Source organism: Mustela nivalis, assembly GCF_964662115.1.
Source record: "Mustela nivalis genome assembly, chromosome: 17".
NCBI classification, from domain to species: domain Eukaryota; kingdom Metazoa; phylum Chordata; class Mammalia; order Carnivora; family Mustelidae; genus Mustela; species Mustela nivalis.
The window spans coordinates 21,931,436-21,946,059 of NC_139036.1; the positions used below are offsets into that span (position 1 = coordinate 21,931,436).

At 44.7% G+C, this 14,624-nt stretch overlaps 1 pseudogene across 1 annotated transcript; it reads right to left on the reverse strand.

The window, feature by feature from the left end:
• Positions 1–11,358: 11,358 nt before the first annotated feature.
• On the reverse strand, positions 11,359–13,812 carry LOC309852233 (large ribosomal subunit protein uL11 pseudogene; annotated as a pseudogene). The gene is made up of 3 exons: positions 13,799–13,812; positions 11,750–12,056; positions 11,359–11,558 (listed from the first exon to the last, which is right to left on the reverse strand). The product of its transcript is annotated as a large ribosomal subunit protein uL11 pseudogene (transcript).
• Positions 13,813–14,624: the final 812 nt, after the last annotated feature.

The window sequence follows — 14,624 nt, forward strand, 5'->3', positions numbered from 1 at the left end:
CCCTTTGTCGAAGTAATTCCACTAGCAACAGTCCAAAGAACTGGGCACATCCAAGGTGAGGGTCTACAGTGTGCCAGGCCCCTGAAAGCATGATTCTCCAATGCTCACAACTTTGGGAAGTGACATTATCATCACCCTCCACTTTGCTGGGAAGAAACTTTGTGTTCAGAGATGGTGAGTGATTTACCTGTGGTTTTATGTGGAACAAGCAGCCACAGCTCTCACCAGATCTCTCTGGCACCACAGTCCCCAGGTGTCCATCCTAATGTCAGTCCTCAAAAGGTATCCAGAAAAGGGCAGGAAGCATCTTGGTTCCAAAAGCAGCTGAGGGCATTTATTTGGTGGGGTCTCTCTCTACTTTTTTTCTTCCCCACAGATTTTTCTAGAACTGGGGACATCCTCTCAAAACTCAGCAATCTCTTTCAGATAGAGAGGTGGAGAGGCTCTTTTTTTTTTTTTAAGAGGAAGCATTATTTTTAAGGGTTTATTTATTTATTTGACAGATCACAAGTAGCCAAAGAGGCAGGCAGAGAGAGAGAGAGGAGGAAGCAGGCTCCCCACTGAGCAGAGAGCCTGATGCGGGGCTCGATCCCAGGACCCTGAGATCATGACCTGAGCTGAAGGCAGAGGCCTTAACCCACTGAGCAACCCAGGTGCCCCGAGAGGCTCTTTTTTAGACATGATTGCACCAGGGTCTTTTTAAAAGAAATTATTTATTAAAAACTTTTTAGAATTTGAGTGGACACTCAAATATATGTGTGTATAGTGAACACACAAGGGCCTTTTCTTTCTATGCAACAGGCTGGTGCCGAGGAAAAGTAGAATGCAGTATTAAATATTTTCCTGGGATTGACATGTCCCCTGAGGCCTTTGAGTTAAAATAATTTGTTATATCAAATAGGATTCTCTGTTGTCCTTCACTAATAAGGGGCGGGGAGGGAAGCGGAACTCAAAGGAAAGATGTGAGGCCAGTAAGAGAATATAGAAGATGCCATGGTAATGGGGACAAGAACCAGAGTGGCTCTGGGGAAGGAAGTGGCAGGAGCTAAAGGTTAGGACGTCAGGACATGGCTGTCAAGAGAGGTCAGTTCCTGCCCCTTTCTGCCCTTATTCCCACACCCAGAGGAGAGAGGATGGTGGGCCCAGCACCAGTTACCTGCTACCCCTTGGTATAGGGAGAAAAAGTCATCATGCCTGACCATGCCACCGAGCCTTCTGGCAAAGAACAAGATCACGATTATGCTACCTGGAGAAGGGGAATAGAAACTCGTCAGGCAAAAACCATTGCCATCAGCATGCCAAGATGTATTCCATTAATAATCGTTCTCCAGGAACGGTAGATGACATTATTTAATTTGAAAATATTGGAGGTTGAGGGACATTTGGGTGGCTCAGTTGGTCATGTGTCTGCCTTTGCTCAGATCCCCAGGGTCCTGGGATTGAGTCCTGCACCAGGCTCCCTGCTCAGCAGGGAACCTGCTTCTCTCTCTGCCTGCCGCTCTACTTGTGCTCTCCCTCTCTCTGACAAATAAATAAATAAATTCTTAAAAAAAGAAAAAAAAAGAAAGAAAGAGAGAAAGAGGAAGGAAGGAATGAACTTACTAAATGTAACGCAGGATCCTGAAACAGAGAAAGGTTGGTAATGCCCAAACCAGAGAAACTGGAATATAGTTTGCAGTTTAGCTAATATTCCTGTATCCATGTCAATGTCTCAGTTTTGACAAATGCATCCTGGTTACGTAAGATTTTAATGGTAGAAGAAACTAATAAAGATTATATGGCCAATCTTTGCAACTTTTCTGTAAATCTAGTTATTTTAAAACAAAACAGATTTTTTTTAAAAGATTTTTAAAAATTTATTTATTTGACAAACATAGATCGCAAGTAGGCCGAGAGGCAGGCAGAGAGAGAGGAGGAAGCAGGCTCCCTGCTGAGCAGAGAGCCCAACATGGGGCTCGATTCCAGAACCCGGGGGTCATGACCTGACCCAAAGGCAGACACTTAACCCCCTGAGCCACCCAGGTGGTCCTTAAATAAAAATTAAATGATAAGTTTTGTTATAAACAATATTTAATCCCTGAGGGTTCTCAACACATAAGCTAATTTTGGGCAAGACACCCATATTGTTTCATAAAATGAAAAAGAAATTTATTACCTACTAGGAATCCCGCAGCTGGGTCATGGCCTCAACTGAGTCTCTAGTCCCCTCTGTATTGGCTCTACTGTCAATAGATTTGTCCCTCTCTGAGTCCAGTCTGCATATTGACTCAGAGTCCCTGAAATTAGAGATCCATAAACATGGAGCAATCAGGTTTGGGTCCCTCATGAGATGCTGCAGTACCCTTTACACTGCTCACACTGGACGTCCTCTGCCCCAGACGCGTAGCCCAAATCTAGGCACCCAGTGTGGTCTCCTGGAGAGTTGTATTCTTTGGAGAATGTGATGGCAAAGGGGAGCAGAAAAAGATGGGAGAAGGTGCTAAAAGGAGCCACAGAAGGATCCTTTATTTTGGATCCTAATTTCCAGTAAGATCCTCAGCCGGCTGTGGGTGCGGAAGACGTCCCTCCACCTTTCCCCGTCCTGGTTCTGGGTCACGTTGTCGCTCTTTCTGTATATTACAATGTCATGTCCAATATTAGAATGCTTCTTCCTTCTATCAGGGGTTTTAATTTTATCTGCAGAGAGTTTTGTCTGGCTGGCTGGCTGTGTGCTCCATAAATGTTTAATGAAAGAATAAAAAGAGTCAAAGTCAGTAATAAGTAAGGGAGGCTTGTCCTGGGTTAAATGAGAGCCAAGAGCAAGGCCAGGATCAGGGTGGAGTGAGTGAGCACTTGCCTTGACTGTAAAATTTAAGAGGTTGCCAAAAGACTCCATAATCAAGAAAATATTTGAATGCAATATTTTTTTTAAAAATCCAAATTAATATAAAAAAATTCCAGGATAAACAACATATCAGAAGTACAAATGAAGGTCCTGCATTGACACAGTCCTGCAGCGCTCACCCTAATCCCAACACAATAAAACTTCATTTACAAAAACGGGCAGCTGGCCTATATAGGTTATAGTTTGCCATCTTGATTTTTTTTTTTTTTTTGAATATTGCATTAAACCAGTATGTTGCTTGAATACTGAGTTTCTGGTGTTCCTTTAACTCACCTCACCCGAGCCCCAGCCTGCTTCAGAGCATATGACCCTTTATATATCTACAATGGAATACTATGCAGCCATCAAAAGAAATGATATCTTGCCATTTGCAATGATGTGGGTGGAACTAGAGGGTATTATGCTTAGTGAAATAAGTCAACCAGAGAAAGACAATTATCATATAATCTCCCTGATATGAGGAAGTTGAGAGGCAATGTGGGGGATTTGGAGGAAGGAAAGGAAAAAATGAAACAAGATGGGATTGGGAGGGAGACAAACCATAAGAGAGTCGTAATCTCACAGAACAAACTGAGGGTTGTTGGGGGGAGGTGGGTAGGGAGAGTGTGGTTGGGTTATGGACATTGGGGGAGGTATGCGCTATGGTGAGTACTGTGAAGTGTGTACACCTGGCGATTCACAGACCTGTACCTCTGGGGTAATAATACATTATATGTTAATTTAAAAATTAATTTTAAAAAAAGCATATGACCCTTGGTTGGATCCTGGTTCAGAAAAAAGCAGCATCTCTAGATGACTTTCTGAGGATTAAGCTGAAAAAAAATCGCATAAAACAATATTGGGGGGGCCTGGGTGGCTCAGTAGGTTAAGCCTCTGCCTTCGGCTCAGGTCATGATCTCAGGGTCTTGGGATGGAGCTCCGCATCGGGCTCTCTGCTTGGTGGGGAGCCTGCTTCCCCCCCCCCCTCTCTGCCTGCCTCTCTGCCTACTTGTGATCTCTCTCTGTCAAATAAATAAAATTTTTTAAAGATTTTATTTATTTATTTGACAGAGAGAGATCACAAGTAGGCAGAGAGGCAGGCAGAGAGAGAGAGAGGGAAGCAGGGTCCCTGCTGAGCAGAGAGCCCGATGCGGGCCTCGATCCCAGGACCCTGAGATCATGACCTGAGCCGAAGGCAGCGGCTTAACCCACCGAGCCACCCAGGCACCCAAATAAATACATTTTTAAAAAAATCTTAAAAAATAAAAAAATATAAACGATATTGGGGAATGATGTTAATTTCGAGGTGATAATGGCATTTGTCGTCTTTGGTCTGTCACAGAAGATGTCCTTATTTTTCAGAGGAGGCTTCAGCAAAAAATGTACCATAGATATGGAACAAATAGAATGTTAACAATGGTTGAATTCTGGTGGTGGGCATATGGGTGTTCATTGTATTATTCTTGCAACTTTATGTTTGAAATTTTTCACAGTAAGGAGTTAAAAAAAAATTCTATATAAGCCAAACTTTTATAATAGCAGAATAGACTGAAAACCATCTAGAAGAGGTTGACTGCCATATAGTGGGGTAGGGCGAACAGAACACCTCACTTGCCCTAAAACTAACTCTATCCTGCTTAGAGGGAGCCACTCTGATGGAAGGTGAATTCAAGGTGCTATGGCCAAGTCTGTTGTGTCTTCTGACCTTGAGTGTCTTTGTAAGCTTGGTCATGTGTGTCACAGTGACCCTGGATAGCTGTAATGTAGGTGTCTTATTGCATACAGCCATTTTCAAGTTTTTCTGAGGCCTTAAAAGATTTTATATTTTAGGGGCACCTGGGTGGCTCCATTGGTTAAGCGGCTGCCTTCAGCTCAGGTCATGATCCCAGGATCCTGGGATCCAGTCCTGCATTGGGCTCTCTGATCAGCAGAGAGTCTGCTTCTCCCTCTGCCCATCCCCCCTGCTCATGGTCTCTCATTTGCTTTCTTTCAAATAAATAAAATCTTAAAAAAAAAAATTATCTTTAAAAAAAAAAAAGAAAGAAACAACAAAGAGTCCAATGAGGATGTCAGGAGGGGCGCCTGGGTGGCTCAGTGGGTTAAGCCGCTGCCTTCGGCTCAGGTCATGATCTCAGGGTCCTGGGATCGAGCCCCACATCGGGCTCTCTGCTCAGGAGGGAGCCTGCTTCTCTCTCTCTCTCTGCCTGCCTCTCTGTCTACTTGTGATCTCTCTGTCAAATAAATAAATAAATCTTTAAAACAAAACAAAACAAAACAAAACAAAACAAAAAACAATGAGGATGTCAGGAGCAGGCTTTGGGGGTGGGGTGGTGTACTTTTTCATCATCTAGGGATGCTAGTTGGCCCCTATTTCTATTTATAGAGCCACACAGGGAGGCCTCCAGCAGCTGAGGGGCTCCCCATACACACCCCCAACCATTAGAGCTTCAATTTGGACTCAAAACATGGGGCTCTCGCTGGCCCAGTCACAGCGGGCCCTGCTGCACTCACATCGCCCCTTTTGGCCTTCACACGAAGGTGAACACAGATCAGGGAAACCAGGTGTTCTGAAGATACACAGGGGCAGGAAGTACCCATGGCTGTTTCCTGGTCTATAAAATGAGGATGCTACTCACAACGTTGTTATGAGGATGAAATTAAATAATAGTTGTGCAGGGGGGCGCCTGGGTGGCTCAGTGGGTTATAGCCTCTGCCTTCAGCTCAGGTCATGATCTCAGGATCCTGGGATCCAGTCCCGCATCGGGCTCTCTGCTCAGCGTGGAGCCTGCTTCCTCCTCTCTCTCTGCCTGCCTCTCTACCTATATGATCTCTCTCTCTCAAATAAATAAATAAATTCTTTAAAATAAAAAAAAAAATAGTTGTGCAGGGCTCAGCACAGTGTCTGGTGTGGAAAAGTACACGATCAATGTTGGCCAACATGCTAATAATAGCTAATGCTATTATTCAAAAATTTTTTTAATTTAAATTTTGAGTATGATGATGATGATTCCTAACTTTAAGGAATTTGAAGTCTTGTGGGCCTGGCTCACAGTCACTAGTTCTTCCCAAACATCCAAAATAGAGATACAGGGGCAGGTGATGTTAAAAAAGAATAATAATAATCACGTGGGACGCCTGGGTGGCCCCGTCAGTTAGCGCCCAACTCTCAATTTCAGCTCAGGTCACAATCTCAGGGTCCTGGGATTGAGTCCTGTGTCAGGCTCCATGCTTGATGGGAGTCTGCTTGAGATTTCTCTTGCTCTCTGCCTCTCCCCCAGCTCATGCATGCTCTTTCTCTCAAATAAATAAATCTTGAAAAGAAGAAAAGGTAATCATGTACATGGGCTCTAGAAAATAGGGAGCCAAAGCATAAGTACACTTGCCAGTCATTTACCCAACAAGATTCACAGATATTTTTATTCAGGTGTTTGTTGAGCTTCTATTTTGTTCCATGATTTTCACTAAGCATGGCTTCGATGGGATCTAATGGGGGGCAAAAATCTCTAGCTGAAAAAAAAAAAACAACAAACCACAACCAAACACCCATTAAGACACTAAGATCTAGCAAGGAGCATAGAAAAAGTCAACTCCTCTCAAAACCATCCTCTTTCTTTCTTCCTCAGATGGGCTTCTGAATATTAACTAGTTTACTTTTCCAAGGACTTTAGGGCCAGGAAGTAGAAACCCTATAAGGATGGTTATTCTGAATCATTTCCCAGACTCTGGGCTTCCATGAAAAGTTAAGTTTTTACTTAACTTATAAAGATGAAAACCAGACTCAGCCCTGATATTTGACCCCACTAAGGAGCAGACAGCCTGTGAGAGCCACTCCATGCACATACATGTACAAGTTAAATATTTTTGAGCATATCCTGGGTGACAGGCCCTGGGCTAGGTAGAGGGAATACAACTATGAGTCCGAGAGGATGGTCCTTACTTTTTGGTGGGGAAGAGACACATCACCAAAGGATTACATAAATAGTCATGCAACAACAAATTGTGATAAGTACCCTGTAGGCAAAATTTCAGAGTCTATGAGGTCATGTGATGGGGACACTGACTAAGTTGAGGGAGTCAGGGAAGGTTTTTGTAAGACCACACTTGAGCTGTGATCTTAAGGATGAGTAGTGGTTGACTGTGTGAAGAAGGGAGGAAGGAGTATGTCAGGCAGAGAGAAGACTGTAGATAAAGGCCCAAAGGAAGGAGGGAGCAAAGCCTGGTTCCCTGCTTCCTGAGATCTTGTGAGAAATATATGAGCTAATACCTGTAATATTCAATAAATATTAGCTGATTGACCAATCAGTAAAAACTAGAATTTAGTAAGCCCTTGTTATGTTCTAGGAACTTATTTTTTAAGGTTTTATTTATTTATTTGACAGAGAGAGAGAGAGATCACAAGTAGGCAGAGAGGCAGGGAGAGAGAGAGGAAGAAACAGGCTCCCCACTGAGCAGAGAGCCCGATGTGGGACTCAATCCCAGGATCCTGAGATCATGACCTGAGCCGAAGGCAGAGGCTTAACCCACTGAGCCACCCAGGCACCGCTGTTCTAGAAACTTCTAAAATGTGTGAATAAGGTTGATGAACACTAGCAGCTATAACACAGGACTCCCACATCTCTGTGGCTTAACACGACGAAGAATCATTTCTCCCTCACTTCTCAATGGGTTGGGCAGCCGTCCTGGGCAGTCTCCTCCAAACAGCGATTCAAGGATCTAGGCTCCTTCTAACTTATGGCTCCATAACTCCCCCTTTTTGAGGGCCTCCTCAAAATTCTCCCTTAGATCTTTTCTATACGAGTACCATGCAAATGCCCCACTGGGTGGGTGCCTGGGTAGCTTGGGCAGTTAACCATCTGCCTTCAGCTCAGGTCATGATCTTGGGGTCCTGGGATTGAGCCCCAGTGTTGAGCTCTGCACTCAGCAGGGAGTCTGCTTTTTCTTCTGTCCCTTCCCCTGCTCGTACACTCTCTCTCTTTCTCTCTCCCTCTCTCCAATAAATACATACATAACTAAAATCTTAAAAAATTTTTAAAAAGCCAGGTACCCAAGTAGGAAGGAAAGAGGGTGTGAATGTTTGCGTAAAGCATTCTGTGGCTTATAAGAGGTATACATCACATCCGCCCTCACTCACCTGGCTAGAATCCCATCACAGGTGGTTCCATTTATATTGAAATGTCTTAATAATCTAGGGGGTGAGGCATGGAAGGAGATATTCGTGTTATTCAAAGGGAGTTAGAAGGAGGTTGAGAAACTGCATAAGGTTAGGGGGTAATTTACAAGGGTGTGAATTTACATGGAGAAAAAAAAAAATAAAGGAACAGGCAACATTCCTTCTCCACTTTCTTCCCCCAAGCTAACCACATGTCATGTTTTCTAAATGTGATGGAAATTTCCTCTCCAATCTCGACTTTGGCCTAGACAGGGAATGAGAAGACCAGGAATTGTAGGCAAACAGAGGATGCTTTTAAATAATAGAAAGTTGCTTAGAATATAGGGGAGAAGTCCTCAAAAGCCAAATGGAGTGCTTTAGGCAATGCCCGGATTTATGTTGAGATGTTACAAAGTGTTCTGGGAGGCTGGAGAGCCCAAAGAAGCACCTGAAGCACTCGGTTTCCAGAACCGAGTTTCCGCGTAGGGAGACGCAGCTAGGTCATTTGAGAAGTGGGATGTGACCCGGGATGGGGTTTGAAAGTTCCCAGTGGCGAGAGGAGACAATGAGTAATAAAAGTCGACGAGTTTACGCATTTTACCCACTTTTAATCATCACAGGATTCCTAAGGAACGTGCGCCCCTGTTGGTCCCATCCACCGGAAGTCATACTGCTGGTACCTAAGTGGCCAGGCTGGGATTTGAATGGTCCTTCTGACCCCAGAGTCCAAGCGAGAGTAGGTGTGCCTAAGCTCCATGAAGACTTCCATGAAGACTTTATTAAACTCTGGTATTTATGCAGTGGAAATGCACACACAGAATAGTTAATTACTTCTCTTAACAGTCTGGGCGTTAAACATTTTTTCTTTACCTCTGCTGGGCTCCCTCTGCTAGAGAGAAACTTTGCATCTCTAAGGACAATCTGCTCGTCTCACTTGGACAGCTTGGCGAGGAGGACTGCTAAGTCCTGGAAAGCTCCTCCTCACGGCCAAGGAGAGCCAAGTGAAAAGTTGGTTCTGTTTCTCCCCCCTCAAAGAGAGTGACAGTTCATTTAATTCCAGCAGTAAACCAGCTTCCAGGGAGAAAGGACTGTTTAAAGGTCTGCGTCAATTACACAGTGATTATGAAATTCATGATATGACTAATCCAGGGGCTGAACCTATCATTATCTGACATAATCCAAGAATATACAGTTTAACAGGCTCTTCACCTCCCATTAAAGAGAAGTCGGTTTGTGTCTGTGCTACACTACAGACGACTTCTCTCTTTTCTTAAAGCTCTTCACTTTATTAAAGGCGGTAAACATTTATCCAACAATTTCTGACTTAAACTCAGTGTCCTTCCTGGAAGCTACATGGGCTATTTTTCGTGGCCAGCTCGAGGCTTGGGAATTCCAAGGTGCTGCTTGATACAATTTAAATTATCACAAAGGCCTTTGACCTTGAAGACTTCCCTTTAGTGATTTACATATCCTCTCCTGCACTTAGTGTCTATGATTAGATTACAGGCCATCCTGACTAGCCCTTAAATTCCTGAAGCATTCCTCCTTTATTTATTTTTAGACATTTTTATCATTTCTTTTCCCTTAAGAGGACTCTGTAAATGGTAACTAAAATCTATTGGTAATAAGCACCTATAAACATGTCAGTTTTTTTTTAAGTTTAAAAAAAAAATTTATTTGACAGAGATTACAAGTAGGCAGAGAGGCAGGCAGAGACAGGGGTGGGGTGGGGGGAAGCAGACTTCCCTCTGAGCAGAGAGCCCGATGCGGGGCTCGATTCCAGGACCCTCGGATCATAACCTGAGCCAAAGACAGAGGCTTTAACCCACTGAGCCACCCAAGCAGGCAGGTGCACCAAACATGTCCGTTTTTTTTTTTTTTTTTAATCAGAAAGCAAGAAATTATTGCCCCAATTCTGTTCTTGACATCGTTTTTGGAGAGAAGTCTGAGAAATCTCTGAAAACTCTCAGCCCCTTTTAGAGAAAAATGTCTGGGGTTCCTATGCACTGAGAGCCAGATTTGGGGTCCTCGTCCGGGCTCCCCCCACCTAAGCTGATGGGACTGGCACCCTACTCAAAAGCTGCCCTCAACAGGCTGGATGGCAGCCAATTAAATGTCCTGCTACAAGAACTTGCCAGAAAAGGAGTGTCTTGTGCAGGGTGGTGCCTGGCTGACTCAGTTTGACCGCTAGAGACATTAAGGTAATCGGAAAAAAGAGGAAGTATAAAGGTGGAAATCCAGAGTCTGGAGCAAAAGGCAGCGGCTGTTGAGAGGCTGGCAAGATAATCCCAAATGTATCCCAAATGTCAGTAGATTTTCTTGATCTCCTAGCCTCTCCTTTCTCTGCGTAACCTGCTAGGAAGCCCCCACCGACTGAGGAAGCACTCTGTCTTCCACCTGTAGTAGGCTAAATAGGATCCCCCCCAACAACCCCCACCCCAGTATGTCCATATCCAAATCCCCAAAACTATCAATGTTACTTTATATGGCAAAAGGGATTGTCAAGAGGTGATAAGAGATTTAGATGGAGAAGCCATCTTGGATTAGTCAGGTGGGTAATCCTGAGTTCTTGTAAGAAGCAGGATGAGTGGGGCCAGGAGTAGGAAATAGGGCCATGGAAACAACAGGTTGAAGGGCTGAAACAATGGGTGTGGATAAGGGGCAAGGAGGCAAGGAATGTAGGCAGCCTGGAACATCAGACAAGCTGAGGAAATGGATTCTCCCTGAAAGCCTCCAGAAGGAACCAGCCCTTCCAACACTTGGCTATATCCCAGTGAACTATAAGATAACAAATGAGCGCTGTTAAGGGGCGCCTGGGTGGCTCAGTCGGTTAAGCATCTGCCTTTGGCTCGGGTCATGATCCTGGGTCCTGGGATTGAGTCCCCCAACGGGCTCCCTGCTTAACAGAGAGGCTGCTTCTCCCTCTCCCACTCCCGCTGCCTGTGCTCTCTTGTTTTCTCTCTGTCAAAGAAATAAATAAAATCTCTTAAAAAAAAAAAAAAAGATAACTGGGGCGCCGGGGTGGCTCAGTGGGTTAAGCCTCTCTACCTTTGGCTCAGGTCATGATCTCAGGGTTCTGGGATAGAGACCCACATCAGGCTCTCTGCTTGGCAGGGAGCCTGCTTCCCTCTCTCTCTCCCTGCCTCTCTGCCTACTTGTGGTCTCTCTCTCTGTCAAATAAATAAATAAAATCTTAAAAATATATATAACAAATTAGCACTGTTTTAAGTCAATTTGTTACAGCAGCAATAAAAAACTGACTAGGCCAGGGGTCTAGCATTTGCATGCTTGAGTTTTATTTTGGTTGTCAAATGATCCCTTATTGAAATATTTTCTTTCGTTATTCTTAACTAGCAGGGCATCCCACGGCCCCACTGTTGAGGTCACCTGTGGGGTTGGGAGGGTGATGGTATCAACATTGCAGCGCACAGACTGGGCAGTCCTTGGAGGCTGTCAGTGCTTCCAGAGAGTTCTCTGGCTGAAGATTGGTGCCGCATCTGTCGGGCATTGCTGATAATCTCATCAAAAGTGATGTTTCCGGGGCGCCTGGGTGGCTCAGTGGGTTAAGCCGCTGCCTTCGGCTCGGGTCATGATCTCAGGGTCCTAGGATCGAGTCCCGCATCGGGCTCTCTGCTCAGCGGGGAGCCTGCTTCCTCCTCTCTCTCTCTCTGCCTGCCTCTCTGCCTACTTGTGATCTCTCTCTGTCAAAAAAAAAAAAAAAAAAGTGATGTTTCCACTGTGCTTCTTTTTTTTTTTTTTTCCTGCTTCTTTCAGTCTCTTGGCAGTTCCTTGGGGGCTTTGATAAGCAGGACAGAGGCGGAAGGTCCCACTTCAGTTTGGGCCTGTCTGTTGTGAATGGCCAGTTTCACGGTCATCCTCAGACCTTTCCAATCTCCAGTTGCCTTGGCCACGTCATCACCAGCCTTTTCTGGAGACAGCCCTAGGGGGCCGATCTCTGAGGCCAGGGCAGAAGTGGCACTGACTTCACTACCGGTGCACTTCGGGTACACGACTTTGATCTCCTTGGGGTCAAACTTAGGCGGCCTGGGGAAGGCAGCTGGTGTAGGATGAACCCGGATTCAGGACAACCGAGCACAGTCTGTGTGCTCTATTCTTGAGGAGGACAGGAAGTAAGTAACTTAAGCACTTGATGGTTCCGCCTATTAGCTGAATATTGAGGCAAGTTCCCTGATCTGTTCAGAAGAGGTCATTACATTTTGCCAGGAGTATAGAAGAGGAAACAGAGAAAATTAAGAAATTAAAGAAAAATGACAAGAGAAGTGGCAATGGGGCCACGGTCACGCAGAGAACATGCCATGAGAGCAGTGTGTGTAGGGAGAAAGAATTTGACATTATGATGCAAAACCAACAAGAACAAAGACAGATGAGAACCAGGTACAACTGAAGCCCATCGTCAGCCAGGCTCTCGCCTGCACACAGTCATTTCTCATTAATTCAAAATCCATCTGGAGCTAGATCTCAGTGCTCTTCTTAATTACTTCTTTCAAGATATTTTCATAATTGTAATTGAACATACCCCTCTGGGTGCCACCCTAGAAGCGAATATGGTAATGACCATACATAGCACACTGAGCTTACCTGCACACCTTTCAACTCTCCCATTACAGTTTAGAGGGAACACTCTGACAGGGAGGCTCACCTGTCATCCTTCATAAAGACCCAAGTGAGAATTCTCTTCTGTGAAACTTCTCATTTCATCAGTTCCTTCTGCCTATTCCTCACAGAAGTCGGGCCATAGGGGCACTCGGGTGGCTCAGTCGATTGTCTGCCTTCGGCTCAGGTCATGATCTCCGGGGTGCTGGGATGGAGCCCTGTGTCAGGCTCCCTCCTTGGTGGGGAGTCTGCTTCTCCCTCTCCCTCCGTGTTCTCTCAGTCTCTCTCTCTCTCGAATAAATAAATAAATAAATAAAATCTTAAAAAAAAAAAGTCTTGCTACCAAAAAGAAAATTAAGCCCTTAGGGAAAAACAAAAACACATGCACACACAAAAACAGACAAAAAACCCAAATAGGTTTCCATTCATGTGGCATCTTTCAGGATGATTGCATTTTGAAGGCATGGACAAGGTTTTTATACATGCTGTTCATTTTCCCTTAGTGGTCTGGATATTTAATAAAGAAAGCTTTTGGGGCACCTGCGTGGCTCAGTCAGTTAAGCAACTGCCTTCAGCTCAGGTCATGAACCTGGAGTCCCAGGATTGAGTCTCACCTCAGGCTCCCAGCTCCACATGGAGTCTGCTTCTCCCTCCGCTACCCTCTCATGCTCTCCCTTACTCACTCTCTCTTTCAAATAAATAAATAAAATCTTTTAAAACATAAAAAAAATAAAAAAGCTTTGACTGAGGTGTTTTGGATCATTCTGTTGATTACTGTATTGGTCATTTTTATAATTACTGTGTTCTCAGTTGCAGATAACAGAATCCACATTGGCCAGTTTTCATAGAACACGATTAGAGCAGAGTCTTAGGTAGTTTATTTGTTTTTTTACTTTTTTATTTTTAAAATATTTTATTTATTTATTTGACAGGGAGAGAGCACAAGCAAGGGGGAGTAGCAGGAAGAGGGAAAAGCAGACTTCCCGCAGAGCAGGGAGCCTGATGTGGGACTCGATCCCAGGACCCCGGGACCATGACCTGAGCCGAAGGCAGACGCTTAACCGACTGAGCCACTCAGGGACCCCGAGTCTTAGACAGTTTAAAGGATTTCCAGGAGTGACAGGGAAACAGGTTAGGACACCTGACAGCTGGAAGAGTCCCAGGAGAAATACCTGATCAGGAACATTATGGCTACTGTGGAAATCCATTGCTGCTACTCTCCACTCAATGCCTATGATGCTAGAGGTGGGACCCTGGAATATCTACCAAAGCTTCTCCACCATCATACTTGCAAAAAGATGGATCCACCCCTCCATTTGAATCCCCTTCGCAGCTGGGGCACATGGGCATCGGTTCACCAGGAGCTGGGTCACACGCAGAACTTTCTCTACAAGAGAGCACTGGAGTGGGGGTTGTGTGGGCCCATCTGTGGAACCCAGGCACCGTATCTACTTCTGGTAATTTGTGTGGAAGAATGGTGGTCATCATGAGGGTGATATCTAGCATTTTTTGGAGTGCTTTCTGCATCTAGCACCATGCTGAATATTTTATGTGCTTTGATATGCATAATCCTCAAAACAACACTATGAAGTAGGTACTATTTATATCCTTGCATGATGCAAGAGAGTTAATTAACTGGTCCAAGTCTCATAGTAAGTCGAGTCGGGATTCAAACTCACGTCTGTTTAAAATCAAAGTCTGTTTTCAGCTAGTGTGTTGATGATAGTGGCTTCATTATTCTCTTTTTAGTCAGTCTGTGAAGGCCGGCTTGACAAGCTAATTTGCCTCTCCCCAGTTTCTAGAAGGCTTCTGCAAACACTGGGATGCTGTTACTGGTGTAACTGGGAAAAGAAATTGAAATTCTGAATGTAAAATGCAAAGGAAGGGGGTACATTCGACCTGTCCTGGGTTAGGTTACCTTTGTGTCAGATGTAAGGTGACCAGCCAATGACAGGAGATGCACCGAATGGAAAAAGTCAGCTAAAAGAATGTCCCTCC